Below are 27,807 nucleotides of genomic sequence, written 5' to 3'. Positions count from 1 at the left end.
TATAAATATTCAGATGCTGCAGTTGTTTCAATGTCTTAAGTGTACAGACAAGAGATTCTAGCCACGTTTGAAGTCTCTGTGCTCTGCACTCCCTGGCAACAGTCCTACCAATCCAGACAGAGAAGTGTCTGCCTCAAAGTAGAGGGAGAGAGAATGAGAGAAGAGGCAAAGAGAAAGCATGTAGAGTATGAAATCTGTATAATATAAGCGTCATCTTTGTAGAGCAGTTTACCAGTTACAATATCCCCCATGTAGACAAGTTTGACTATATGCTCAAAGTCATCATGTCTACATCCTCCCTGTGTATGTATAAATCATGGCTTATGTAACATGGGGAAAAAAACTAAAGTATTTTTGTTGTCATCTAAATATTGTAGACAAATCTTCCACTTTGTAGCCCAGAACCCATACTAAAACCAATTATAATTCATAAAATAATTTAATGGCAACAAATGGTGAGACAAAATGAGGTTAAACAGAACATCACATTAAAGGAAAATATTTAACTATGCTAGTGTATACAAAACATCCCACACAACACGACACCTCAAGAACTACAGATGCTTCAAATGTTCGGCATCCAAAATTATTTTGCCAAAGAAAAGAGCAAAAAAAAAAACACTTTCGGTGCTCGGCGGAAAAGTGTAAAGACCTTTGGTAAAATGCATTTTACCAAACGTTTTTAATAGTGCTGTCAGTTAAACGCATTATTAACGGCGTTAACGCAAACCCATTTTAACTGCATCAATTTTTTTTTCGCAAGATTAACGTTCTTTTTGGCCTAGCAAACTTTGTCGTTTTTTTCACATGCTGTTGCAACAACTACTAACATAAAAAAAACAACACCACCACACCGGATCTAGCTAGACCGGAAACAAAACAACAGGCACGCCGCACACTTGTTTGGGCTTGCGAGCCGGCTAAGGAGTAGTAGGCCAACGTTACCTTTTGAGTGGATGGCGAGCGTGAGACGCCGAAATGGATGCCAATAAGATTCTGAATGGAAAGTTTACTTTTAAAAAGTTGCCAACTGGTTCCAGTGACAAGACCAAAGTGATGTGTGTTTTGTTGTTGTGAACTGAGCTACCATCGCAGCACGTCCAGTCTGAAATACAACTTGATGGCCAAGCACACAGCTGATGCAAATACACATTTGCACCAAGCAATCCGATCCAATTTTCCATGTTGATAAGAGCATTAAAATGAGGAAAAAATAATAGGACAAAAAGACATTAAGGGACATTTAGAATAGATTAATTGCGATTACTCGCAAGTTAACTATGACATTTGTGCGATTAATTGCAATTAAATATTTTAATCATTTGACAGCACTAGTTTCTAATGATGAGATCAAATACCAATCGGCGCGGAGTGAGGCACGGCGCTTCATAAATGCAGGAAACGTGTCAGACACGTCCTCTTGCCGACTTTACTACACATTGCTGTTTATCAATCCACGTTTTTCTCCGTTCTTGTGTTCTTGCGAACTCGTTTGATGTCATCTTTCATTGACCAAGTATGGTTCCAATCCAAAGAACACAAGCAGAGCCCGTCTACAGAGAGCCTGTCCACTCCTATTAAGCCCCATTGTACCAAATGTGGTTTCAGTTCCACTGGGGGTGATTGCTGGCAAGTGCAAAATGAATGGGAGTCTATGGAGCTAGATGGCTAAATTTGTATCTTTCGCCTGATTGTCGTTGAGAAATCTCAGATTTTATTGTAGTTTTTTAAAGTTCAGCATGGATTATAGGTCGAAAGTTGAATGAACGAGTACTTATGTCCTTTTGATTTCTTACAGGATGAGTCGTTGTTGCCCATAACACGCTAGCATGCTGCTAATGAATGCTGATTGTATGATGTCATTGACATTTTAAAAGGCTTTTTAGAACCAAAAAGCGACTTTAAAAAAATCTAACACCCAGCAGTGTGTTTTCTTTGCTTCCCCTTTTCGAATGCAACATTCACATTATAAGACAATTTCCTGAGAAAGGTGGATTTCGAGGGGTATAGCCCCCTATTATAGACCTAAATAGACCTCTATTCATTCTGCACTCGACTGTGAGCGTCCTGAAACTGCAACCAGTTCTGAAGCCGGACGTTTCCCGAGAGTGGCAGTTCTCCCCTTATTAGACATTCTTTGACACAAGTCATGAGGAACACCAAAAATACCCGGAAGTGTTCTTGATCCGCCACTTTTATCGAGGATGCATCGGATGGTGACTTGATCAGCGAGAACGCATCTCCCAGAAGTCATTGCAAGAACACACGCTTCTCAAATCGCTTTTAGTTGAAAACAACTTTATTGTACCGTAAAAAACTAACACAAATATATTGAAGCGTAATTTCTTTTATTGCATGCATGAGCAAAAAGTGTGCCTTATACTGGATCCCAAGCTTTGGATCACATAACAAGTATGAAACACCCACATTTTAAAGATAGGCCCACATAGTTACAAACTTGCGAATCATGTGATTCCTGGCAGTGTTCTCTCGCAGCTCTCAGTTCTGAAAGTGTGTAAAACACCGTTCCTTCGTAGCCTAACTACGAATTTCGTAATCCTTGCAGGAAGGGGTTACGAGTCTGCAATCATTAGATCTGAGAGCTAAACTGTGAGAGAACACTGCCAGGAATCAGCGCATAGTGTCTTTGCTGAGTGTACTTCGTGACTGTCATCTAAACTGTAAGTAGTTAGAGTTTGTTTCCATCTATTTAGTTTAGGTAACTTAATAGTAGGAACTAGTAGCTAAATAGGTTAAATAATAGCTAGCTATTGATCTAGTTTCGGGTACTTGACGTAGCAAGACCCGCTTTGTTGACATAATTAGAGGATTGTTGTCTGCTGCGACTTAATATATTTAAGTCAGCCTAGTACTGCAGTGGCAGCCTCGTCTGGCAGCCTCGGCGTACAAAGACTCGGTCGGACGTCTACCTGCGAGAGTCCACCGAGGATGGCCGACGAGGCCGGATCACCTCTTCTGATAAGTATCACCCTATCTGTATTCTAATCCATCTAGAACATATTCATAGCCAGTGTTGGGAAGGACACTTTCAAACTGTATTTCGTTACAGAATACATGCCCAAAAATGTGTTTTGTAACGTATTCCACTACGCTAATCTAAGTAACACATTCTGAATACTTGGATTACGTGGATTACTTCCAAATGTTATTGGATTTTATAAGTGTAGGAATGAGGTCATCAAATCTTGCTTAGTAAACTGCATTTCCCGATAATGATGGATCTTAGTTGTTGGGGTTCTCTACGAGCAAAATAACAAACCATCGTTATTTCTTATGTGTTTTCCGAACATGCTCGTAAGGAGAACCCTCTTACGTGTCTCTAAAGAACTACTTGAGAGTGGATGAGAGGCGAAGGAAAGGAAAGAACGAGAAGGAAAGAACGAGAGGCAATGACATGGGAGCGATAGATGTAGTTGTGTTCGTACTAAGTGTAGAAAACCACCAGATAGTTGCCTTGATTTATTTAGAGAATGAATAAACTCGTGAAATAGATAAGTATCGTAATGTAATTCATTGATTTCAACAATGTAACTGTATTCTATATACCAACTATTTAATTTGTAACTGTAACAGAATACAGTTACACATACTTTGTATTCTGAACATGTAACGCTGGTACATGTATTCCGTTAGGAGCATTGTCTGGGGGTTGCCTTTTTCTCTCCTCCTCTCTCCTCATGTTATGCTTTGTAACCTTTCTAATTGGCGCCGCTAATGGCTGCCTAGGTAGGCTCTCCTGCCAAAGTAAATTCCTTGTTTGTGTAAACTTTCATGGCGAATAAACACCAATTCTGATTCTGATTACTCCCCAACACTGTTCATTAGGGTGCATCAAAAAACACAATTCTTTAATTTTGATATGGCTGGGTGCTAAAAGTGTTCCAATATATGTAGAAACAACACATGCAAAATATTTTTCCAGGACATGATGATTTAGGGGTGCCACCCTGTTTTTGTTGGATAAAGTGGTTAACAGTGCTCAATGGTCGCCATGGAGATCTGAGGTAAACGATACTACAGCTCAAGAAAACTGAGGTGATCTTTCTGTTTGAGGTGAGTGACAGGTGAGTGAGGTGAGTTTCTTCACAATCAGTGAGGAACAGCACAAGCAGTGGACACCACCTCAATTGTACACCCTACACTGGGACAGCAAGTTAACACCTATGCTCTGCAATGTGCGCCAGTTGGAGGAGCGTCTGGTGGTTGGAGATGCAGAGCGGCTGAAACTGCTTGGTGTCCCGGCGTATAAAAAGCAGACCAATGAGGCATGTGGAGTGTTCTTTGTTCGGTTGACATGCAAGTTGCTGCAGGACTGATGTTGCGCTGACCAGGTTGTCAACATGGCATTTGACACCACTGCGTCAAACGACGGCCATCTCACAGCAGCCTGCATTGCCATACAACTCTCACTGGGCCGACCACTGCTTTGGTCTGTGTGCTGGCACCACATTGGTGAAGTCCTCCTGAACCAGGTTTTCACAGACCTGGGGCCTGTACTACGAATCAAGATTTGGCGTTAGCGAGGTAACTTCAGGTGCAACGCAGGGTGTTCTGTACTACGGCGGTGGATCACTTGTTACCGGGGTAGATTGCCATGGTAACACATGCTGAACTGCTAACCTGGTCGGGAGCAGGTTAAGTTGGAGATCAGAGATCAACCGGTATAAAAACCCCGCCCATCAACTCATTCTTGACGATAATGTCGTCACCGTTTATAGTAGATCCTGGGCAGCGGTGCGCTCACAAGAGCCAGAACATTGAGACCGACAAAACCCTTGCACATTCCCTCACGAGTATCTTTCTGAAAGATATTGGTTCTTAGCAAAGGGAATTACGTATATTGCCAGCTTCTTGAGCCGTATGTTTCCAATGCAACACATTGAAGCTGTGCACTCACAGTCCCACAGACTGTATGCATAGCGTTTGGTTATTTCGCTATTGGTACTTTTATAGTGTGGGTGATGTGGAGAACCTGAGCAAGAACACGGTCTGCCACGCAATTTGCAACGGATTTTCTTTAATTTCTGTTGCCACCATATTCTGATTAATGGAGTGATGAAAAAGAGATATCCAAAGTGCCCTTTGTAAAAACTTTGGACTCTAATATGTCTAATATAATTTCATTTTGATGTTTCATTCACTTTTATAGCATTTTTCAAAAATAATAAATAGGACATTGAAAGAGATAAGTGGTGAAAACCCCCAGAAAAGATTCAAAAGGCACAACAAGAAAGCCACAACAGTATAAAAAGACTGAAACATAAAAATTTAACAAAAACATCCTCATGTGTTCTCCCTTCCCTAGGAACACAGAAGAATATGTCAGTGTAACTAAGTTTAGTGTCATTCATTCAGTCATGTACTATCTCTTCTCATATTCCAGTTTTTCTGTCTCCAGCCTTGTTTTTTGTTTTAATTAAAAGCCTCTTATAATCGAGCTCCAAGATGCTTTTAAACAGGGCCCTCACATTGTCTGCTCCAACCTGAAACAAATAAAGAACATTGTCCCTTTCCAAGGCACACTTTGACAAAGTTGAAGGTGTCCATTTGACTACTGTGTTTTAAGGTTCATTGCTTATACTTTGTGCCTTTGTCTTGGCCTTGAAGTGGAGGCCCTAGGCTCAGGGGGAGGAAGAAGTTCCTCACCATAGCAATTTTATCAATAGTCATATTTGAAATTAGCACTTTAAGGACGTGTGTCTTATGTTGTGACGACCACCATTAGTAAGTCATTACAAACAATTCAATCACAGCCACACCCTCACCATCTGTGTTGCAAGTGGTAAATACAACTTAAAAGTGTACCCCCAAAATGAGCAGGCAGACACAGTTTATCGATCATCTAGGACCTCTACTTCAGAAAGTAAATGGTATATTTGATCAATATTCAGCAACCACATATGGCATACATACTGGCGTATGACTATTAGTTTCACTGTTACCTCTGTATGGCACAGTGGGACGACAGTGGGTGGTGGCAGCAACACCACTGTATTTCCTGTCACTGCAGAGAACAGTAATACATTTCACTCCTACAATATTCATAAATAATTGTTGAATGAACATGGTGACATTACTTGATTACTTGAAACATACATATGCCTGGGCTTCCAACCTGCTGCCACCAGGGTCTGAAGAAATGCCCCCTTCCACTCCTTCCATCACGGGTTGACCCTGATAGCTGAAGAGGGCCAGTTCCTCGGCAGGAGTGAAGTCCTGTGGAGTCTGCGTGTAATATGGTCACATCTTCAATAAGTCATGTAGCTTACGTATTTACAGGGTCTGCTATGTTCTGCATGCTTGGCAGCAGCAGAATTTTACTTATATGTCTGTGTTCCTGATAAGCTTGTATTACAATATTTCACGCAGGAGGAGTAGACAAAGTTTGTAAGATTATTGTCTGCTCCTCCTGTGTGAAATATGCGGCTCTTGTTTCGTTCATGTTTTTGCGATTGGACATACGGTTCAAACACTTTATGTGAACGCGCATGTCTCTATATTGGAAAGATCTGGGTTGAGTTAGAGAATTGATAACCTCCGTCGTAGTACCGCTTATTGTGATTGCGATTGTTAGGCTTGGCGTAGCCGGGTAACTGAAAGTAATCCAGAGCATGTTGATCTTGATTCATAGTAAAGGCCCTTGAAGGTGGAGTCATCACGCTCGCCAGAGGTTACCTTGTGCACATGTCTGAGAGGGAAATTGAACCTGTTACCACAAGAATCCAGCAGCCAATGGTCCCGCTACATTCCTGGCCAAGCAACCACTCCTGGGCAATTTATGTGCTGAACTTGTCGGTCGTGCAAAATAAGTCACTGACCACAAGCAAGGTGACTACCATGAGTTTGTGCAGCTGTGTCTTGTGTTTCTGGATGCAGATAGTGAAGAGCAGACTGCAGTGACCTTCCAATGACCGGGAGCGCTCCACAAGGCATGATGGATGGCCAAGCTGCTCTATACTCTCAAGCTGGCTTTGATGGAGCAGCACATCGCATTGCTTCCCCAGGGCACAATCACCACACGGCAGCAGGTGCTGAATATTCGGGCATTTGCCATTTTCATTACACACATCTATGCAAAGTGGTGGTTGACCTGCGAGAAAGCTGTAGATGCTGCCTGGAATGACCTGACACTCCACCACCACCTGCAGGCATACAAGGTTGTAGATGAAGGCATTGCAGCATGAGGCATCAAGGCGCTGGAAAGGCATCGCTGGTACCTGACAGGTGAGATTCCACCCCTTGCTCTCTTCAGCAGCAAGGTGCCCAACGAAGAGCATGCGCTTTCCAGAGCAATCTTGGAGCACAAGACCCGCTGATCTTCCCATGCACATCCCTGAGCAGCGCTTTGACACTGGCTTTGGCAAGCAAAAGTTCCCCACCCTCTTTCCAACCACTAGCTTGGCTGACCTCGCCAATAAGGATTGCTGCTTTGGGATGCACCAGCTGCACATTGATCCAGAATTTATCGTGATGTGAAGGAAAGGGCGGCCAATGCTGCGTTAAAAAAAAGTGAGGTAAATGTCCATGCAATGAACGTGGTCAAAGAGTGGGCCGAGCGTGGCTTCAAGCTCACATCCGACTTTGTCGCAGTGGCAAGGAAGGATCACCACCTGCAGAATGTGCTGCAGGCAGTTGAATATGACCGCAACCAACAGCCAAACCTTGTCGCTGCAAACGTAAGATAATCCCTGAATAGGACGATTACTCTTGGGTGGCGGGTGGGGAGACATATCTGGGGGAGACGCACTGGCTAGGTTCAGAGTTCAGGTTCCATTTCCTCTCTCTTTCTCCCTGGTGATGTTGCTCAGTGGAGCAGACTCTGGCATAGACTGAGCAATTAAGTTTGAAGTTTATTTAGTGTCAGCTCTTATTAGGCCCTGTTAGTTGCCAGTGACTTAGCCACTAGAGAGGGTTTGTTCTGTTAAGTGTGTCAGTATTGCCCCTTGTGTTTAACAATAAAATCAATTAAACTTTATATGACTGTCCGACATCCATCACTGCTGCACAAAATTGAGGGTAAGGCCATGTGAACATGTCCCATTGACCTCCATTTTGTCTATATGACAAATGAATGGAGAATGAAAGTTGAATTCAGAAAAATGCCCAAGTTGCCCAAAGGGCAAACAAACAACTTTTACTTTGATAACCCTATAGAACATGTTACTGTATAAAAGTTCACTGTATTCAACATTTCCAGGTCAAACCTTTGGCAATTACACAAAGTTGCACGTTTTTTTAAATTTCGCAAATTTTGAAATTTGAAAGTTCATGTGGCACCTCTAAATCTCAATGGAATTCCTCAAAACAAGCAAAAGTCATTTTTATGTTAATTGGAACAAAATGCAATGCCAGCCAAAATAATATTTTGAAATTAAAATTTCCCATTCAAATTTGATGCACCCTACCGTTCAAAGCTAACATGTGTTTCTTCAGCATTACCGCCATAGACGTTACAAGTAAACATGGTCCACTTTTAATCTTTGCTACCTATTCAGATTTTCTCCACCTGCCTTCTCCCTTTCTTGGGCTATGGAACAGCTTTGTTTGCTGGTGGGATAGGTTTGCTCCTCTTTTCACATCTTAAATACACATCCACCCCACTCTTTGTCACTGCCAAATCATTTGAACATCATTATGTGATGCTCATTGATCCTATCAAAGCATTCTTAGTTGTCCTCTATCGCCCACCAGGTCCGCCCGCCGACTTACTGGAGGAGCTGGACATGCTCCTCAGCGTCCTCCCAATGACGGAACCGCGTCGATGATCCTTGGGGACTTCAACATCCACCTCGAAGGAACACAGGCTGTTGACTTCATGTCTCTCCTGACTTCAACCGGAAACCAGTCTCCATGACGGCCAACAGTGAGTTTCCAGGTCCCATCCAACGTCTATAAAGCCGAACAATGGATTTTGGTGTTTCAAAACCCATTAACATTGTAAGACTATGTTTAGCTTGTGTTCTGCTCCTCTCTCTTACCAACCGTCTCTGGAGGAGAGGATCCCTCTCTGAATTGCTCCTCCCAAGGTTTCTTCCATTTTGTCTCCCTTTGGGAGTTTTTCTGGGAGTTTTTCCTTGTCTTCCTTGAGGGTTTAGGTTGGTTGAGGGGCAGTTCTATGGGCGTATGTGAAGCCCTCTGTGACATGCATGCGTGTAAAAAGGGCTATACAAATAAATTTGATTTGACTTCCTTTGACCTGACGCTGCTGAACACACCGGCGACCCACAAGGCAGGAAAACAGCTCAATCTCATCCTGACACGTAACTGTATCACTGACTTAACCTAGGTAACCCCGCTGCACATTTTTGATCACTTCTTGTACCTCACTTCAACTCTACCTGTCAGTCCCCCCGACTGATCCGGGGATCTCAGCAAGACCCTGGTACTGACCTATCGAGCGGTGAACGCACCTGCCTACATCCAGTATCTCTATCAAATTGAGCAACTGATCTGGAAAAAGGGAAGTAAGGTCATAGCTTAGCCAATCTTTGATGCATTGACTCCAAACTTGGTGTATGAACTCAGGACCTTCTTATTAAGAGGTCTGATACAGGTAGTGTCATTTGACCTCTAGGGGGCACTACAATAGGCAGGATTGTGTGTTGACCAATTACTGTCGATTTGTTTGTTTTATTTAAGTGATCCTTTGTCTTGTGATATCTTAGTAGATCCCGTGTCTGACACATGTTAGCTTGTGATACTAGCCGAGTTGATGTGGCCGCCATTTTGAATGAATACAAAGTTTTTGCGCTACCTCTCCTATAAAGTTGTCCAATCTTCACCAGATTTGTCACAGATCATCTTCAGACCAAGCCTCACAAAATACATCACATGTTTTTGATATTCTAAACCTTTTGACTGGAACAGCCGATCAAAGTCGTCAACCAAGTCTCCATAAAAGAAGTGATGTCATATCTCAGCACCTCTTTACTGCATTGACACCAAATTTAGTATAGGGACTAGGGACCCTGTTCTAAAGAGGTCCAAAATAAGTCATGCCATTTCACCTCTAAGTGGCACTGCAATAAGCAAAATTTGACACCAATTATCTTCAAGGGGCCATTGATTTCCAAACTGATTTTACCTTGTCATAGTTGAATAACGACAGTTCGGTGGGTAAAATGAACATACAGTGAACCTCAAAGTCCGTTGACACGTCTTTCCTATGCAATTCTCAAAAAAATGTTTTGCTGTAAAACGTTATCTTTTCAACGGAGCCACCAGACTGACGTCAGTCCGGGGACCGCCTTTTTGGCTCTGGTCTTTATCTTTGTCACACCCCAAAATGTACATCCAGACCAGCCCACTCACTGGTGTTCTTGCCCAGTCTGAGGTAGTGTAGATCTCCAATGCTAGTTTAGCTGCGCGCTGCTCTGTGTGGGCTACTTCTAAGAAATTACAAAGAATAACGTTTTGAAGTATAACAAGGATATTGAAAATGGACCACGCTCGTAAATGCTGTCTTCCAGGCTGTACAGGGAAGGCTAACACTCATAGTCTTCCCAAGGAGCCAAAAATTCGACAGGCATGGCTGCTGTTTGTCTATGAGAAGATCCCGGCAAAGTTCGACATTCAATTATTAATTTGCTCTGAACATTTCACCCAAGACAGTTTTGACAAGCTTGGACAATTTCAAGCAGGATTTGCTAAGAAGCTGAACCTGAAAAGATCTGCTGTTCCGACCATACGCAAGTTGTAAGTAGGCTACAGTACAGTAGTATGATTTCCCTTACAAAAAATAAGTATATTAAAGTATACTATAAGTATACTAAAATATGGATAGTACACTTTTAGTTCACTTTTGATATACTTTTAAGAAGTATGCTTAGAAAATAGTTCACTTTTAATATACTTTTAAGAAGTATACTTAGAACATAGTTTACTTTTAATATACTTTTTAAGTATGCTTTGAAAATAGTTCACTTTTGAATACTGAAAAGTAGCCTGTGTAGTGCACTTTCAGTTCATCAAGTATACTTCCTCAAGTACTTCAAAGTATACTTTGGAATACTGTAAAGTAGCCTGTGTAGTGCACTTTCAGTTCATCAAGTATACTTCCTCAAGTACTTCAAAGTATACTTTGGAATACTCTAAAGTAGCCTGTGTAGTGCACTTTCAGTTCATCAAGTATACTTCCTAAAGTACTTCAAAGTATACTTTGGAATACTTTAAAGTAACCTGTGTAGTGCACTTTGAGTTCATAAAGTATACTTCCTAAAGAACCTCAAAGTATACTTTGCAATACTTTCAAGTGCACTTTCATTTAATGTAAGTACGTCAACAAGTAAACTTCTAAATGAAATTATATAACGTACTTAATGAGGGCGAGGAAGAAAGGCGCTGGACCACGGGGCAGGAAGTGACATGAGCAGCTCCCAACAGGGGGGGACCTAAACCAGCCGAGCAGGGATGAACACCCCTCCAAACATGGCATCTCTGTCTTCAGGGCTGAGCGTCACTGCCCCTAGGGGACCCCTGTCCCCCAGTACCAAGAGCTCCTTTCCCTTCCTCAACTCCCTGGCCCCGGGGATGTTTTCCCCCTCTCTGTCCAGGGGCACCCCCAGCTCAGGGAGGAGAGCTTCCAGCCCCTTTAAGACCCCCAGCCCGTCCATCATGACCTCCCCCAAGCTGTCGCAGAAGACCTCCATCTCCAGGTTGGCAGAGGAGTTCTTCTAGGGTATACTTTGGAATACTCTAAAGTAACCTGTGTAGTGCACATTGAGTTCATCAAGTATACTTTCTAAAGAACCTCAAAGTATACTTTGCAATACTTTCAAGTGCACTTTCATTTAATGTAAGTACGTCAACAAGTAAACTTCTAAATGTAATTGTACTATTATTTACTAATGTATTAAGATTTTAAAGTACATTACAGGTTACATTTTTTAGATCCATCTCATTCTAATTATTCATGTCTATGAAAATCTAATGCATTGCACATTGAATCTTTTTTTGTTACTGAAGCTGTAACCTTAATTACTGCTAAAACATTCTGAAACCCTATACTCTTATACTAATAATTATCAATTGGAGTATTAATGGAAAAAAACGAAAACGCTACTTGAGAATTTGAAGGTTATACTGTCAAACTGACTGAAGAACGAAATAACAACGTGAAATAATGAAGATAGTGTGGCTCATTGGCTAGTCAATTCCCATGATGCAAGGCGGTAAATAGTGTTAACATTTGCTGATAAGTTTGCCGTTTGTTCGAAATACAAATGTAACTTCATGAATTTCGTTTTTTAAATGTGTCTGCTTAGAATGTAGAGTTTTGTTGCGTGGTAATTGTCATTGTTGTGCTGGTTTACCATTGTAACCATGAGTTAAATGACTGTTACATTTTATAAGAGCAGCTGGATTTTAAAAAGGTTATTGAGTATCTAGTGAAGAGCTATAAATCTGCAGCAAATTGTTACGAGGGCCCTGTTCTCGCCAAGTGACTGAAGATCTAAGGTTTGAGGGGCCCATAAACATTTTAACATTAGTAAATAATTGTAACATTACATTAAGTTTTTTTGACGTACATACATTAAATGAAAGTTCACTTGAAAGTATTGCAAAGTATACTTTGAGGTTCTTTAGGAAGTATACTTCATGAACTCAAAGTGCACTACACAGGTTACTTTAGAGTATTCCAAAGTATACTTTGTAGTACTTGAGGAAGTATACTTGATGAACTGAAAGTGCACTACACAGGCTACTTAAGAGTATTCAAAAGTAAACCTTGAAATACACTACAAGTGTACTTTAAAGTGTACTAATTGACCTAAAAAGTGGGCCAATTCAGTTTACTTAGTACAAAAAAAGTATATAAATAAGTACACTGCTAGTATACTTTAAGTGACATGATAATAGTATACTTTTTATACTAAGTATACTTACAAAATAAACTTGAAGTATACTTCTTTTTTGTAAGGGTTTGTCGCTAACAGTTATTAGCAATGCTAACGTCTCCTGTATCTAGCATAGGTAGAATGCTAAACACAACAACATACTTTACTTAGCAAATTACTCTAGCTAAACTAGCTGTAGTCTGCATTGAAAGGGAAGCTTCCAACAAATAGCCAGAAAACAAATAGCAGTCTGGCCTATTGCTAACGGCTGTCTAGATGATCTGTTTGAAAGAATTGGAGAAAGGTGCTAGATACAGGATACTTTAGCATTGCTAATACCTGTTACCGACAAAATCATACTACAGCTTGCAATTATGATGAACGTAAGGTCGGAACTCACCTCTTTTCAGCAACAGCTTCATGGCAAATCCTGCTTTACATTGCCCCAGGTTTTCAACACCGTCCTTGGTGAAATGGTTTGCACAAACGTATCGTGGGTCAAACTGCACAGGGATCTTCTATATAGACAAACAGTACCGGTCCTAGCACATCTGGCGCCCTAGGCAAAATGTATCAACAGCACCCCCCGCCCCCCCCCCCCAAACGCAACACAGAGATAAGACGTGGGGCGGTTGGCGCCATCTGCTGGTTGTGCGGGAGGGTTAATTAATGGATGCACTTGGGAAAATGCCGCCCCCCTCTTCATGCCTGCAGGCTGCTTATGTCGCCTGTAGGAAGGACCGGCCCTGTAGACAAACATCAGCCATGCCCGTCTAGTCAATGTTAGATAGACTCGAGCTCATCTGCTTTTTATTAGCGCTGGTATGCAAGGAATGCAAGAACAGCTAGATAGCGAAAACATCTAGACTATAGGCATGTAAACTAGTTTAGCTTGCTAACGCAAGAGTACAGGTAGAATGTGTGATGATTTAGCCTAGTTTATTGGCAATGGGGCTAACGTTGTTTCATGTTCCTGACTGTGTTTCATTCAAATTAATAACCCGTGTTGTTATATAAATCTACAATTCACGATGCATGTTTGTCCAGATCTTTGTCGGGTTATTTTTCAGCAAGATATCTAGAGCTAGCTAACTAAAGCTGAGTTGTATCATGATATAGTTTGGTTGCTAAGCTGTAACGTTCTACCCACCTAAGTCAATCCAGTTTGCTCCGACAACAGAAGTGGAAACAACTAACGTTATCATTTCAAATGATATCTAGTCAATCTGTTGAAAACAGTGTTGTGTAGACACAATAGATTTATTTGCAAGTTTTTATTTCAAGTCTCCATCTTCGGTGTTTCAGTGAGTGCTGTGTGTTGCGTTTTTGCTTCCCAGCTTCACTCTGGTTGATTGAAAACCAACCAATCAGCGCGCAACTCATCAAAAAATTAATGAACGTACCATAAAAGGAGAAAAGCTAGTGTTTTTTCCCAGGAACATTTCAGAGGATCTATCAGGGGGCATAGAACAGCACCCGGGCCATTTTCAACCCAACCAATAGGTGTGTTCGACTTCATACAGCGCCGGCGGCACCAACAGTCAGCTGCTGCTGGCTGCCTTGAAGCTGAGAATGCCATTGGCTGCTTCAAGTCAGCCGGGCTACAGGCGGCTGCAGACGACACCGGCGCTGCATGAAGTCGAATGCACTTATTGTTACATACCCTATTCGGAGACCTTAAGGAACAGTGTGAAATAGCCAAAAAAAACTAGTCAATCACCCCTTTCAGATCAAGCCTCACAAACGTTTTCACATGGTTTTTGATTTTCAAAAAAAATTCCGATCAAAGTTGGAGATGAAGCCGCGAAAACAGGAAGTGAGATCATATCTCAGGAAATATTTGCTAAATTGACATCAAACGTGGTACAGGTGCTCGGGACCCTGTTCCAAAGAGGTCCACAAAAGGTTGTGTCATCTAACCACAAGGGGGAAATGCCGTGTCTGACACATGTTAACTTGTGATACCAGCTGACTTGATGCGGCAGACATTTTGAATGAATGAATAAAACATTTTTTTTCCTACAAAATGTATCCAATATTCACCAAATTTGGCACAGATTATCTTCAGACCACAATCACCTTGACATGTCCAAATAGGACTGAATTACAGCTGTTTAAACTTGGGCCAAATCTGACAACCGCTTGCCACACAAAAAACTGCTTATATTTTTACACAGTAACTGAAAACAGTAATTTTCACCACTGAGAATAGCACACTAGGATAAGTTGGTGTCCTGGCAAGGGCAACGTAAGAGGTTCGAATCCAGCCAAAGCCAACAAGCCTGTCATGGTTATCTGTTTACACTATCAAACCTCACCTAACTCTATCAAAATTATTCCGATTTTAAAAACCGTTTGTCCGGTACAGCCAATCGAAAACGGCAGCAGAGCCGCCTAACAGAAAGTTGTTTTATCTCATCACATCTTTGATGGATTCACACCAAACTTACTGCGTGTACTCGGAACCCTCTTCTGAGGATGTCTTTTGGGTCATCTGACCTGCTTGGCCACCCCATTACTGCTTGCAGCTATATTTTTCCATTTGATGTTGAAATGTTTATCCAAACAACGTCAATCCTGGCACTGCACTCCATTGGGTTATAAAGAGGATGTATCTAGAATATGAACTTTGCAGAGTGCCTGGTTCTTGAATGAATGAACGGTCTGGCCACAGAAAAATGTCTGGGCGGCGGCACTGCTGTTTCACGGCAACATAATATTAGGCAGGTGGTCATAATGTTATGGCTGATTGGTGTATACTGTATGAATATGGAATAAAGATGTGCAATTACACACACATGCTCAAACACACTCAGTCCTTACGGGATAAGTTCCAATGCCACTGAGTTGCCTGCATTTGAGGAGAGCCCGACCTAATTCTACGTGTCAGCAAAAGAAGGAGCAAAATACATAAATGAAAGAATCATATATAGCCCACAGTATGTGGATGGAAAGTCCGGTAGAGAATATGCAAGATTATTACAAAAATGTAATTAATAAATAAAGAAAAAAACAAACACAGAAGAGATACAAACAAAAAGCAGAGGGATAGAATAACAGAAAAAAGATAGTGGACTAAAGCAAAAACAATGTCTGAAGGGGGGTGGAAGTAAACTACATGAGAAACATGAAAAACGTTCAATAAATAGATAGGATAATAGAGAGTACAGAGAGAAATGGAGAGGCAGAGAGAAAGTGAGAGAGGGATAAAACAATTCAGTTGAGCCCCCACAGCCTCCTTGTGAACACCCCCAACTGAGTGAATTATATCATGTGATGTATATGGTACATCAGAGTTATTCAACATGGATGCTGGAGCAATAAGACAGAGAAAGGAGGACACATCATTCAGCATCAGTGCTCACTGTCACCAGACACACAGAGCGCCCCCAGCATATTTCTGAAGTGGGGCAGACTGAATTTCCTCATATCACTGAGTTAAAGGGTAGAAAGTATCTGTGAAAAGAGCCAGTACACAGTATCTGATTACATATGATCACAGTATCTGATCTGTATCACATAAGCATTTGTTTCATAGGTATGATTTTGAGCAAGAAGGGCTTGAAGTGGTACCCTTGTAATATTGTCTTACTTTGTAATGAGGCAACGGTATAATTTCTAAAAATAGATTTACTGCTTCCACGTATACACACATGCGCACATAAGGGCACAAAAACACACACAAATGTAATGTAACAGCCCCATCCCCCCTACTCCCACTCTCCACATACATGAACTCAAATAACATGTCACCTCAAATAACCTCCAGAGACTAGCATACCAGTGCTGTATTGGAAAGTCTGTTCTCTATCCAAACTGACAGTCTATTTTCTCCGCTTCTCTATGCTTTGGGAAGCTGTTGAGTCAGTGTACTGTACACATGCAACATGCAAATACGGTATTGGACTACGATACAAGAACCAGATGGTACAAAAGCCTCTTTTTACAATATATTTACTTATATTTGCATACTGCCCTTAAATACTCATTTTGCATTGTTAGAAAACAAGATAATACTTTACGGCACTTTTTGAAGTTTTTTGTAGTCTTTTACTTTGTTGTTCCGAAGACCGAGGCAAAATTAAGGAATCATTTGTGTTTCCTCTTGCTAGCAGTACTGAGTCTATACAGGTCACGTGAAAAACAATCCAAAGACTCATACCCGGCAGATTGGGTCTTTGATCATTTTTCACGTGACCTGTATAGGCTCAGAAGAGGAAACAGAAAGGATTTGTTTACCTCGTTCACGTTCGCGTGACTAGGTTTAGTAAGATGTGAATGATATTCGTTCACAAGTTATAATTACAGGTTTCGTTATTTTGACTTTTTTATACTTTACTTACAGTTACAGTGCATTATTTTGAATCATATAATCTGTCATGATGCATTATTTTAATCGAGGAATTTCTTTTAAAATAGTATCTTATGGTTTACATGCAGGCCTACATGAGAATAGGATAAATGTTCAGACATCCCAAGTCTCCCGAAGTTCCGGGAGTCTCCCACATTTCAATAGCGGGTCCCGGACGCCCGCAAAAGCTATACAATCTCCCGGAATTCGTTTTTTTTTGTATTTAGAGCGAGAGCGAGACTGTGCCAAGTTAATTTATGGTTGAAACAGGTGCATATCGCGCGTCCTGAATGCATCTGAGGGGGGGGAGGTACGTGCTGGTTGAGGGGGGTACATCATGCGTGCGGATTGCGTCCCGGGGGTGGGGGGAACCTCCCGGAAATGAGTCTCTGCAGGTTGGGATGTCTGAATGTTTGCAGTGGATGTACTTAGGCCAGGAAATTGGCCCTGTTGAAATGAACAAATGACTCGAAAAAAGATTTGTTCATTTTACTGAACGAGATTCAAAGAACCGAGTTAGTAAAATGATCCGAACTTCCCATCACTAGTGCATTGTGGGTTGAAAAAGGATGTTGACGCTTGGCAGAGACAGCCGTGCCACTCATTAGCAGCAAAATTAGTTGAGGAAACCGTGGGGGAATGATGACGTGAAGGCTCTTCAAATATGGGATGATGATCATATTGCAGAGATACTTGAGGAGACACATAAGAATAGCGAGGTATTTAAATTATTTTGTGATATACTGAAATAAATGGTCATTATTGCACAATAGACCAAAGGCGGTTGAAAATTTAAAAAAAGCTTAAGCTGCAATACATAAAAGTGAGTGATGTTCTATGAAAACACATTTTTTATAATTAAAAGACCAACGAGCAACCCAAAAAACTTGGTAGTGCAACACCAAATCATAAGATTTAAGATAGTATTGCAATTGCAATACGCTGCTGTTGCTCCATTGTTGTTCATGACAAGGAAGTGATTTTCCCTCACACAATCTGTCCAATATATTAACAACCTGTATGACTGCGTGTCATTGTTTTTAAATATTTTTTTTTACAAACGTTAGCGGTAACCCCTAACCCTAACCGTTTGCTTAAAACAGGACCGTATGAACACTAACCGGAACTAATGAAAAATGTAAAAAGGTGCAACTCATCCACTGATTCGGAACAAGCAAACAAACTAATAGGTGTGAAAGCCAAGGCCGGATTCACCATTAGGGCAACTGGTCACTTGCCCAGGGGCACATGACATCTAAGGGGCCCTGGACAACGTCAACTAAAACGTTTTATCACGTTATGAACGCAGTCCTTACTTTCCTTAATGTGAGCACTTTATTGCAACTTGTTCGATCAAAATATTATGTTAAATCACGTGTGTAGTAGTTGCCTCCACAAATGCCGCTTGCGGCTAACCAGCTCTACACCGCGGACACTGCGAGCAAAAGTCACGTGACTGGAAGCGCTGCGGCTGGAGGAGAGCGTTCTATGGGGAGAAGCAGTGTAGCAAGATGGATAAAGAGTTAAGCGGGAGTGCTAAAAGAAAATTGAAAAGAAAGGGGGAAATTGAGCCTTGTTGCCCAGGGCACAGAAACTTGTTAATCCGGCCCTGGTGAAAGCACACTTAATCTTTCACCCTGAATAAAATACAAAACAAGAATTACTGTGAGTAGTGGATAAGATCATTCTACATCTAGCTAGTGTATTGGATCTTTTGCATCATGTGTGTAAAAGTTGTCTTTCATCGATATTGTGAGACTGCGTTGCACACTTTAGTGGCGTTCGCGTCTGATCGCGTACTATAACATTGAATCTTTCAGTCTGGATAAAATACAGAAAAAAAAGAGCCATAACTAGTGTGTATAACAGATAACATCATGCTACATCTGCTTTATGTATGTAAAAGTGGTATTTTGATCGATATTGGGAGTATGTAAACCCAAGTCTGCACGCTTTGCCATGACGTTATACGAACAGTGACTTTAGAGACCACAACTCTGCATTCATCTGTCTGACAAGCCCACGAGTGTGGTACACTGTGGGAAGGCAAGCGAATTGTGTCGCTGTAGTGGACACGCACTGTAACTCACCATACAGCTCTTGTACATTTGCAATGTTCGAGCAGTTTTGACATTAGTAAACACATCAATGTTTCTTATATACTGTTATTAAAATTAGACCAATACGCTGTTCTTTTTGATCCAGAGAAGTTCTAAGAAGTCCGCAAAACCGTGTGCAGACGTAACTTTTTACGGACCTAGCAACACCTAGCAAAACTTTGTCGTTTAAATTTGTTAAATCGTTTGTTGACCAAACGTTTTAACAAATCTAACAAAGGCGTTTGCAGACCTGTCAAAGTCCGCATTTGCAGTAGTCTTATGTAGCCTAACAAATTTCACTGATCCATACTGACAGTATCCAACTTTGGCAACAGCTGAATATCTGTTGTGAAAGCAAATTCGCTTCAAATAACAAAACAGAATTTCTCTATTTTCCCAGCTACTTCCTTACTACAGCTAATGTTAAATCTGTGTTCACATCGAACGTGAAGAATATATATTGTTGCGCGGCAAGATTAGGCCTACATGTAAAGTCAATGCAAACAAAATACAAGCTATTCGCGTCAATTGCGTCTTTGTAAATTTGCATGAATCTGTGTCGCAAAAGTGTAGGGTGATTTTAGGTAATGTGGGACACTTTTTGGTAGATGCTCCAGTAGACGCTGGATGCTCCAAGGGGGGCATCCAGCGTCTGATGACTTGAGCGAGTAAACCAGTCAGTATGATGACTTGAGCGAATATCATTCACGTCTTACTAAAACAGCGGCAACGCAATAGGGAATAAGGAAACTGTTTGCTCTACTAAAAAATATTTACATTTAGCAGACGCTCTTATCCAAAGCGACTTACAGTAAGTACAGGGACATTCCCCCCGAGGCAAATAGGATGAAGTGCCTTGCCCAAGGACACAACGTCATTTGGCACAGCCGGGAATAGAACCAGTGACCTTCTGATTACGAGCCCGATTCCCTATCCGCTCAGCCATCTCACTCCCTATATAATGCGGGTCAAGTGAAAAAAGGATCCAAAGACTTGTAGAAAGACCGAGTCGGGAAATGAACGAATAATTTGTTTCTTCTAGCTACAGAGCCTATGCAGGTCACGTGAAAAATGATCCATAGACTCATAGAAAGACTGAGTCGGGAAATGAACGGATCTAATGAATCGAATCCAACGAATCTGAAGCTACAGAGCCAATGCAGGTCACGTGAAAAATGATCCAAGACTCATAGAAAGACCGAGTCGGGAAATGAACGAATCGATTGTTTCCTCTAGCTATCAGTACAGAGCCTATGCAGGTCACGTGAAAAATGATCCAAAGACTCGTAAATGAACAAATCATTTCTGTTTACTTGGACGAGCCGATGCAACAGTCCCGATGCGCGGCCACGAGAAAATGAACAAACCACTATTTGAGAGGACTCGTTACTCCTGAGTCCTTGTAAGGATTCGTTCAAAATGAACGAATCGTTCACTAACGACACATCACTACTGTTAACTCGCCCCAGTGGTGTTTCTGTAAATCGTTTTAGGGCTTAGGAACATTTTCATGTTGGAATGAAATGGTAAAACACAATATTTTAGAAGCTACAAACTTACAAACATAACATGACCCCCTCTCTCACTCAGGCAGCATTTTCAGGTAATGTGGGACAGCTTGTTTGGTAAAGCGGGACAGTCTGCTAGTATAATAATAATTTGTTTAAATATAGCTGCAAGCAGCGATGCGGGTTCCTCCGTAAAATAGCAAAATATTTTAAACATGTACACTGCAGAAGATCGAGACTTTGGACAACGAGAGCAAAACGACTTCATGTTTGGACATAAACAATTCCAGACTCTAAGTCAATGCACGACCAACTGAAATCATGTTGGCAACTTGGCTAAGATAGCGTTCAAATTTTGCTCATTGCAAGAAAAACCCGTAGCGGTTTAGCAGCCGACTCTCTGATGTGATTAAACTATACAACATACACAATCAGGGTGAACAACAAGATTATATTAACTAACCAACAATAACATTACAAACATCTAAATGAACAAACACAACAAGTGAAATCTCTTGCAAGGCTGTTGTAACCAAACTATTTTCCACAAGTCTTTGCATTTTTGGACATGCCGCACTGCATGCTGGGTACCCAAGGGTGCTGACGCTGATTATCTGGCTGTGCTCCGACTGCATGATATGAGTATTCGTTTTTTGTCAGCTTTGGGACAAAGGTTAATAAAAGTTTGACATTTCAAGGTTAAATTGCATGAAATTGCGCATGGTATTTCAGAATGATGTCTGCTTGTTTAACTAAACAAATAATCAAAATTATGACAGGCCAAAAGACTACCTAGATTCGAACCTGTGGCCTTATGTTTTGCAGTAAAACGCTTCAACCCATTGAGCTACCCGCAAGGCTGAGAAATTCTGATTAGTTTCTGTCCCCCCCGAAAAAGATGTATATCCTGTAGCATGGTTTGTATGATTCGGCCAAAGCTTAAACAGCTGTAACTCAATGATTTTTTGACATATTAAGGTGAAATTGCGCGTGGTACTTCAGAAGATGTCATCCTGTTTAACTAAACATGTATTCAAATTTAAGACAGACTGAGTGTTGCTGGATTTGAACCTACGACTTTGTACTTTGCAGGTCACCGTTCCAGCTCGTTGAGCTATTCTAAGTGTTGGGTATTGGCATGTTCAGTTACTGTACAAAAAAAAGCTGTTTCTCCAATGGCAAGCATTGTCAGATTTGGTCCAAGTTCAAACAGCTGTAATTCAGTCATATTTTGACATATCAAGGTGACATATCAAGGTGAAATTGTTTATGGTACTTCATGGGCGTGTCACTTTAAAGCCTAATAGGTTTGAAAACCCATCATTCAAAATGAACTTTGATCTAGTGACACAAACATATTGAGGCAATGTGGAAATTTACATAAATACACCCCTTTCAGCTATTTAGTATTTTATTCAATTGCTATAAGTAAAGTTTTTAAATACGTCAATGATACATATCTGTACAAAATCTCAAGTTAATTAGACCTTTGGTTCAAGAGAAGAGGAATTTTGAAGGTTTTCCCAAATTATCACTGTACAGGAAAATTGATCTGGCAGACCTTATGGGTCCTTGAGGCTTTTTTGTTTGCCCTGAGAAATAAGGCATGCACACCAAGTTCAGAAGAATTTGAGCAATGGGGTGGAAATACTATCACTTTGAAAATCGGACATTTGGGCGTCGCCTGTTGCGCCCCCTATGATCTGATGTGGGCCAGTCTGTGTTTGGGCCGTAGTTGTGGCATGTTGTATCAATATGCCAAATTTCAAAACTTTTTACCAATGTGTTCATGAGATAAATTACTAGAATAATAATAATAATAATAATAATAATACCAACAAACACAATAGGGTCCCCCTGACAGAGGAACCCTAAATACAACAATGCTAGGTGCAAGGGTGTGGCAAGATTAATTTAGTTGTGGGGGTTGACTTATACAATAGGCATAAAGTTTAACTGATGTAAACCTTAGTGATCTGCAGTCTATGTGCTTGCCAGCTAGTCCAGCTACGTTAGCATTTTGTTGGACTAGTGTTAACAGTCAAGCTTACAAGTCTGAAAGCACTGGTTCGATGACAGTGTAAGTTGTTAAGTTGTTATCCAACATTAAAATGTTTTGGCACTGGCCCCATCGGGCCAGTGCCCGGCCCCATCGGGCCCCATCGGGCCAGTGGGTTTGAAACTTACTGGCCCCAAGACCATTTTTACTGGCCCCCCCTCCAAAAGTTGTAATTTATCATTGTTACAACAAAACCAAAGACTTATAAGTTGTGTTATAACTGTTAACATGTTTAACCATTTATTAAACACATCCTGGATATAAAAATAACAACAATGAAATCACATTTCTATTGATAAAAAATAAAAAGGTAATAGTCAACAAAACAATTGACTTTTAACGTCAAACATGACGTGCTCTCTTCCCTGCTGACAGCCATCTCTGCACGACTCTGTCTGACAGAAACTGAAACCTCTGGTTCGTCAATGCTAATATATAAAAACTTCAATAGCCTTTCATGAGTATGATACTAGTAAGTACCCAAGTCGATACCATTCTTCTGCTGCAGTTCAATAGCCTGAGGGAACGAGGCGAACGGCTGGCCCGTCTTGATTATGTGATATGCCGTTGTTATAAGTAGTGCAATAACACGATGGGCATCTACATTTAAATTCCTGACCAGCATGGTCAACGGCCTGGAAGATGGATTGTTTACCATCCGTTTAGCTGTCACGCAAACCAGGTGCTGTCTGCTAGCATGGCTGGTCAGGGATTGTTTTCGAGAAATGGTCGGTGCCTTGGTAAAAATATCTACTTTTGTCTGCTTTAGAGGGGAACAAACGACAGACGACACAGTGCCAGTTGTTAAAAAATGTATTGAGATTAGAGAATTACAACATGAGGTCTCGTCACTTTGATCCAGCAAATCAAGAGTTGATCCAACTCTTGATTTGCCAACTGTGCGCCCCACGAGCTGCAAAGTTATTTATGCATTTAGCAGATAGCAAAACATATGAGGGATGTTAACTTTTACAATGCACATTTTTTTTCAATCAAGAATTTGTAGTTGCTCGATCGGGCCAGTGAGTTGCTAGTTTAACTGTCCCGATGTTACTTTTTAATGGACCCTGGCCATCGGGCCATTGTTATTGTCGAGCCCTGCTTAAGTAATGAAACCAGTTCAAGTTATAGACTTTTGACTTGAATCCAATGATTAGTCATCTGAATAAAAACCACTCGAGAAGTACTGCTTCTTGGATGATTTGTGCTCCACATCAGTTCATCTTACACATTTGCCTTTGTTTCCATGGGATTCATAGAATTGTTAGTTTCTGCTCCACCATCGTGTAATAAAACATATAATTTAGGACAGCAATTACATTTTTGTGTTATCCTTTCGCATTACACACATTTAGTCAATGTTCTTAAACTTGAACGATTGTTGTCATTTGACCATGCTGTTCATATTGAACAGACATCAGTGTTTGGGAAGATTACTCTATATTTCCACTTTTGATTTGTATTTCCATCGTAAATTTGGTCTTAATTAATTTCAATTTGAAGTGGTATTAAAAGGTCTTAAAAAGTCTTAAATGTAACTTGTTTACACCTGTAGACACCCTGTGAAGCCCTCACCCACCACTCCAGAGACAGTTGGTGACAGAGAGGTGCAGACATTAAGTTAAACATGGTTATGCCTTAAGAGTAGAGTCAAAAATAGAGACTAAATGTGTAAATGGATGTTGAAACTCAGTTCTCTGAGTTGGTGCATGTCAGTTTAGGCAAAGGTTGTCTTTTAAACCTCTAGGTTTAAATATGACTCTCTCTTTTATACATTCATAGTTGGATTTGGCATTTAACAGCCATTTAATTCATTAAGCGAGTTGTTTAACTCAAACAACCATAACACAGTACATATGGTATACAAAGCTGCAGTCAGATTTGGCGAAATTGTTAGCTTGGATGTTATCTTGACATTTACATGGGGTGTTGATGAAAGGGGCGTATTTACGTAAACGTCCACATTGCCTCAATATCTTTGTGTCAATAAATGAAATATCATTTTGACTGATGGTTATCAAACCTTATTGGGTTCAAGATGACATCACTCTGAAGTACCATCAACAATTTCACCTTGGTATGTCTATATATGATTGAATTCAATAGCGCGCGCGCTCCAAATTGTCACAGGCTCATCCAGTTCCTTGACACTAGGGTGACCACCTGTCTTGCTTTGCGTTGTGTTGCACAGCATTTTCACCTCTTGTTCCGCACGTTGCATATTGAAAATGCTGTGCAATACAGTTGAAAGAGGGACAGGTGGTCACACTACTTGACACACGCGCGAGCTCGACGAGACGCACACACATTCTTTCTGGAAATGGTGTGCTGACCAAGCCCCCACCCTTGGTCTTTAGCTCCTGTTTCATTTCGCTTCCAATTGCTGCTCGCCGTTACTAATATAAAGTATTTTTCGGCGGCCATTGTTGTTTTCAACTGGAATCGCCTGATAGACGGTTTAGAGGCAGCTACGTTCGGTAAGTCCTATTTTTACACATTTTAACCTAGAATCAATGATTGGGTTCGTGAAACTACACTACCCTTGAATTATGGTGAAGGTTTGAGCACTTTGAGACCTTTAGATCGTGAGTTTGAAGTGATGGAAAACCGAACTCGAAAAGTAGCTAGCTTTTTCCCTCTGTGTAATTACTGAATCATGTAGCATCTCGGCGAATTCATCAGAAAGGTAGAGGAGGGCAGCTTTTAGGAGAACAAGCGATTCCCCACCGACCTGTCGGCTCAGAATTTTGATTTGGCTTGTGAAAGTCTTTGTAATAAGCCTATGCGCCAGGGAGACCGCATAAGCTTAGGCAGCATCCATGTTTTGTTCACGTCATGTTCATAAGTTCACCATTTTACAGTTCGGTCGACACCAAAAATGTTGAGGAGGGCAGCCTTTAGGAGATGTGGGAATTGTGCTTTTAGCCAGATGCTCCGATTATTTTTGTGATTTATTGAAAACTTGTGGAGTGGAGTGAAGTGGAGTGAGACTGCGTCCCGGCGATTGTTTTGACTTAGCCTCATAGAAAGACTTGGCCCGCTCACTGGCAGTGTGTAAACTGAATAACTGAAAATATTGTATTTCTCTCAGTTCAACTCCTAAAACGTCAGGAAGGGCTGCTTTTTGTAGACAAGAGCCTGCTGAAGATAGCCGTCATTTGCCTAAGAAAGCGACCTACGTCAGCCAGGCTAGTTTCACTCTGTCAGCCTATTTAAAGGTCTCTGACAGTCAGAACCACTGTTTACAGGCAAAGGTCGAGCTGGTCTTTGGTCAGATGTGTATATATTGACCAGTTTAGAGCTGAATACTCTTGCTAGAGCCTGTGTTTTGAGTGACTTTGCATGGGTTTCCAACACATTTGGATTCAAGTTCAAGTATTGCCACTGCATTTCAGTCAAAACTGAAGTCTGTGTCAAATGTAGATGGGAAAAGCTTTATTTTTTACCACTGACATTGACCCTTTTTTCACTTTTACAGGTCATGCCTGCTAAACAGAGTGCAACAGAGCATAATGTGCGCAACAAGAGAGGATGCTGAGTATAACAATGGATGCAATAGAGAATGCTGAAGAAAACACAGACCCCTGGCTGGATAGCTTCTCTTCTACGCTGCCCCAAGACAGCTTCATTCAGCTGGCCTGCCCTGCCTGCCTGCCCCTGCCTTGATATCTCAGAAGATCACAGACTTACAGCTGTTTAAACTTCAGCCAAATCTTATTAAACTTGCCACAGAACAAATGGCTTACTTTTCTATACAGTAACTGACTACAATAGTTCTCAACACTGAGAATAGTTCAGTAGGCTAAGACAGTGTACTGCAAGGAGCTAGGTCACAGGTTCAAATCCAGCCGCAGTCTTTTGGCCAGTCATAATTTTGATTTTCTGTTTAGTTTAACAGGATGACATACTTCTGATATACCATGTTCAATTTCACCTTGATACGTCAACTGTTTCTTAACCTTTGTCCCAAAGCTGACTAAAGCTAATACTGAAATCACAGTTGGAGCACAGCTAGATAATCAGCGTCAGCGCCCCTTGGGTACCCAGCATGCAGTGCGGTATGTCAAATAGGCAAAGACTTGTGGAAAATTGTACGGCTACAACAGCCGTGCGAGGGATTTTAGTTGTTGTGTTTGTTCAGTTAGATGTTTGTAATATTATTGTTTATCAGTTAATATAATCTTGTTGGTCACCCTGATTGTGAATGTTGTGTATTTTAATAGGACCAGAGAGTCGGCTGCTGTACAGACATTGGCTATTCTCACAAGGAGCTGAGGGTGAGCTCTGCTGTTGCCCACATGACTATTGTTAGTTGTGCATTGACTGAGATTCTGGAAATAGATCAACTCAAGAAGAGTTACAATATCTGCTGTTTTTCAGCCATCTTGGGGAAAATGTGTCAATTGTGGGAGGCATGTTTTTGGACCACCCCTAAACCTAATTTGGCCGCCGTCGCATTTCTCCCTTGGCATGACCTGTGCTGGGAGAGAGGGAAACAGCATGGATGGATGTTGTGTGGGCAGATGTGTCTTTATATAGGGTGAAATGGGATAAGAAATGCAATACAAAATGGCTGAAAGGGTTGTATTTATGTAAATGTCCTCATTGCCTCGATATCTTTGTGTCTATAAACCTAATATCATTTTGACTGATGATTTTTCAAACCTTATTGGCTTTGAGATGACATTATTCTGAAGTAGTACCATGTGCAATTTGACATTGAAATGTAGAGTTTCTTAACCTTTGTCCCAAAGCTTACCAAAGGTAATACTGTGCCCTTTCTATTCATAACATCTCAACAGTTGGTGTGTAGCAGAGAGGATAGAGAGACTGACTTGTAACCTTACGCTCATGAGTTCAAATCCCCATTCAGCCTATATCAAGCCTATGGCTAAACATGAAGTCGTTTTGCTTGTACATTTTCATAATATTT

General features: G+C 41.1%; 1 protein-coding gene and 1 long non-coding RNA gene across 8 annotated transcripts in view; one reads left to right on the top strand and one right to left on the bottom strand.

The window, feature by feature from the left end:
* The window catches only part of nacc2 (NACC family member 2), a 108,723-nt gene that overhangs the window by 50,687 nt on the left and 30,229 nt on the right, over positions 1-27,807 (bottom strand). The window contains exon 1 of one of the 7 annotated variants that reach the window (XM_084693681.1): positions 8,731-8,842. The exons of the other annotated variants lie outside the window; for them this stretch is intronic. The gene's annotated coding sequence lies outside the window, so the exon portion shown is untranslated. Of the gene's footprint in view, positions 1-8,730; positions 8,843-27,807 lie in introns of those variants that run through there. 7 annotated transcript variants of the gene reach the window in all.
* On the top strand, positions 6,826-26,596 carry LOC146220750 (uncharacterized). The gene is made up of 4 exons (XR_014750883.1): positions 6,826-7,049; positions 7,170-7,245; positions 8,713-8,884; positions 26,353-26,596. It is a non-coding gene; the product is annotated as an uncharacterized LOC146220750 (long non-coding RNA).

Source organism: Hypomesus nipponensis, chromosome 27, assembly GCF_054491055.1.
Source record: "Hypomesus nipponensis isolate SF chromosome 27, ASM5449105v1, whole genome shotgun sequence".
Taxonomy (NCBI): Eukaryota; Metazoa; Chordata; class Actinopteri; order Osmeriformes; family Osmeridae; genus Hypomesus; species Hypomesus nipponensis.
Note: the sequence above shows the minus strand (reverse complement) of the source record. Positions and strands in the feature narration are given on the sequence as shown.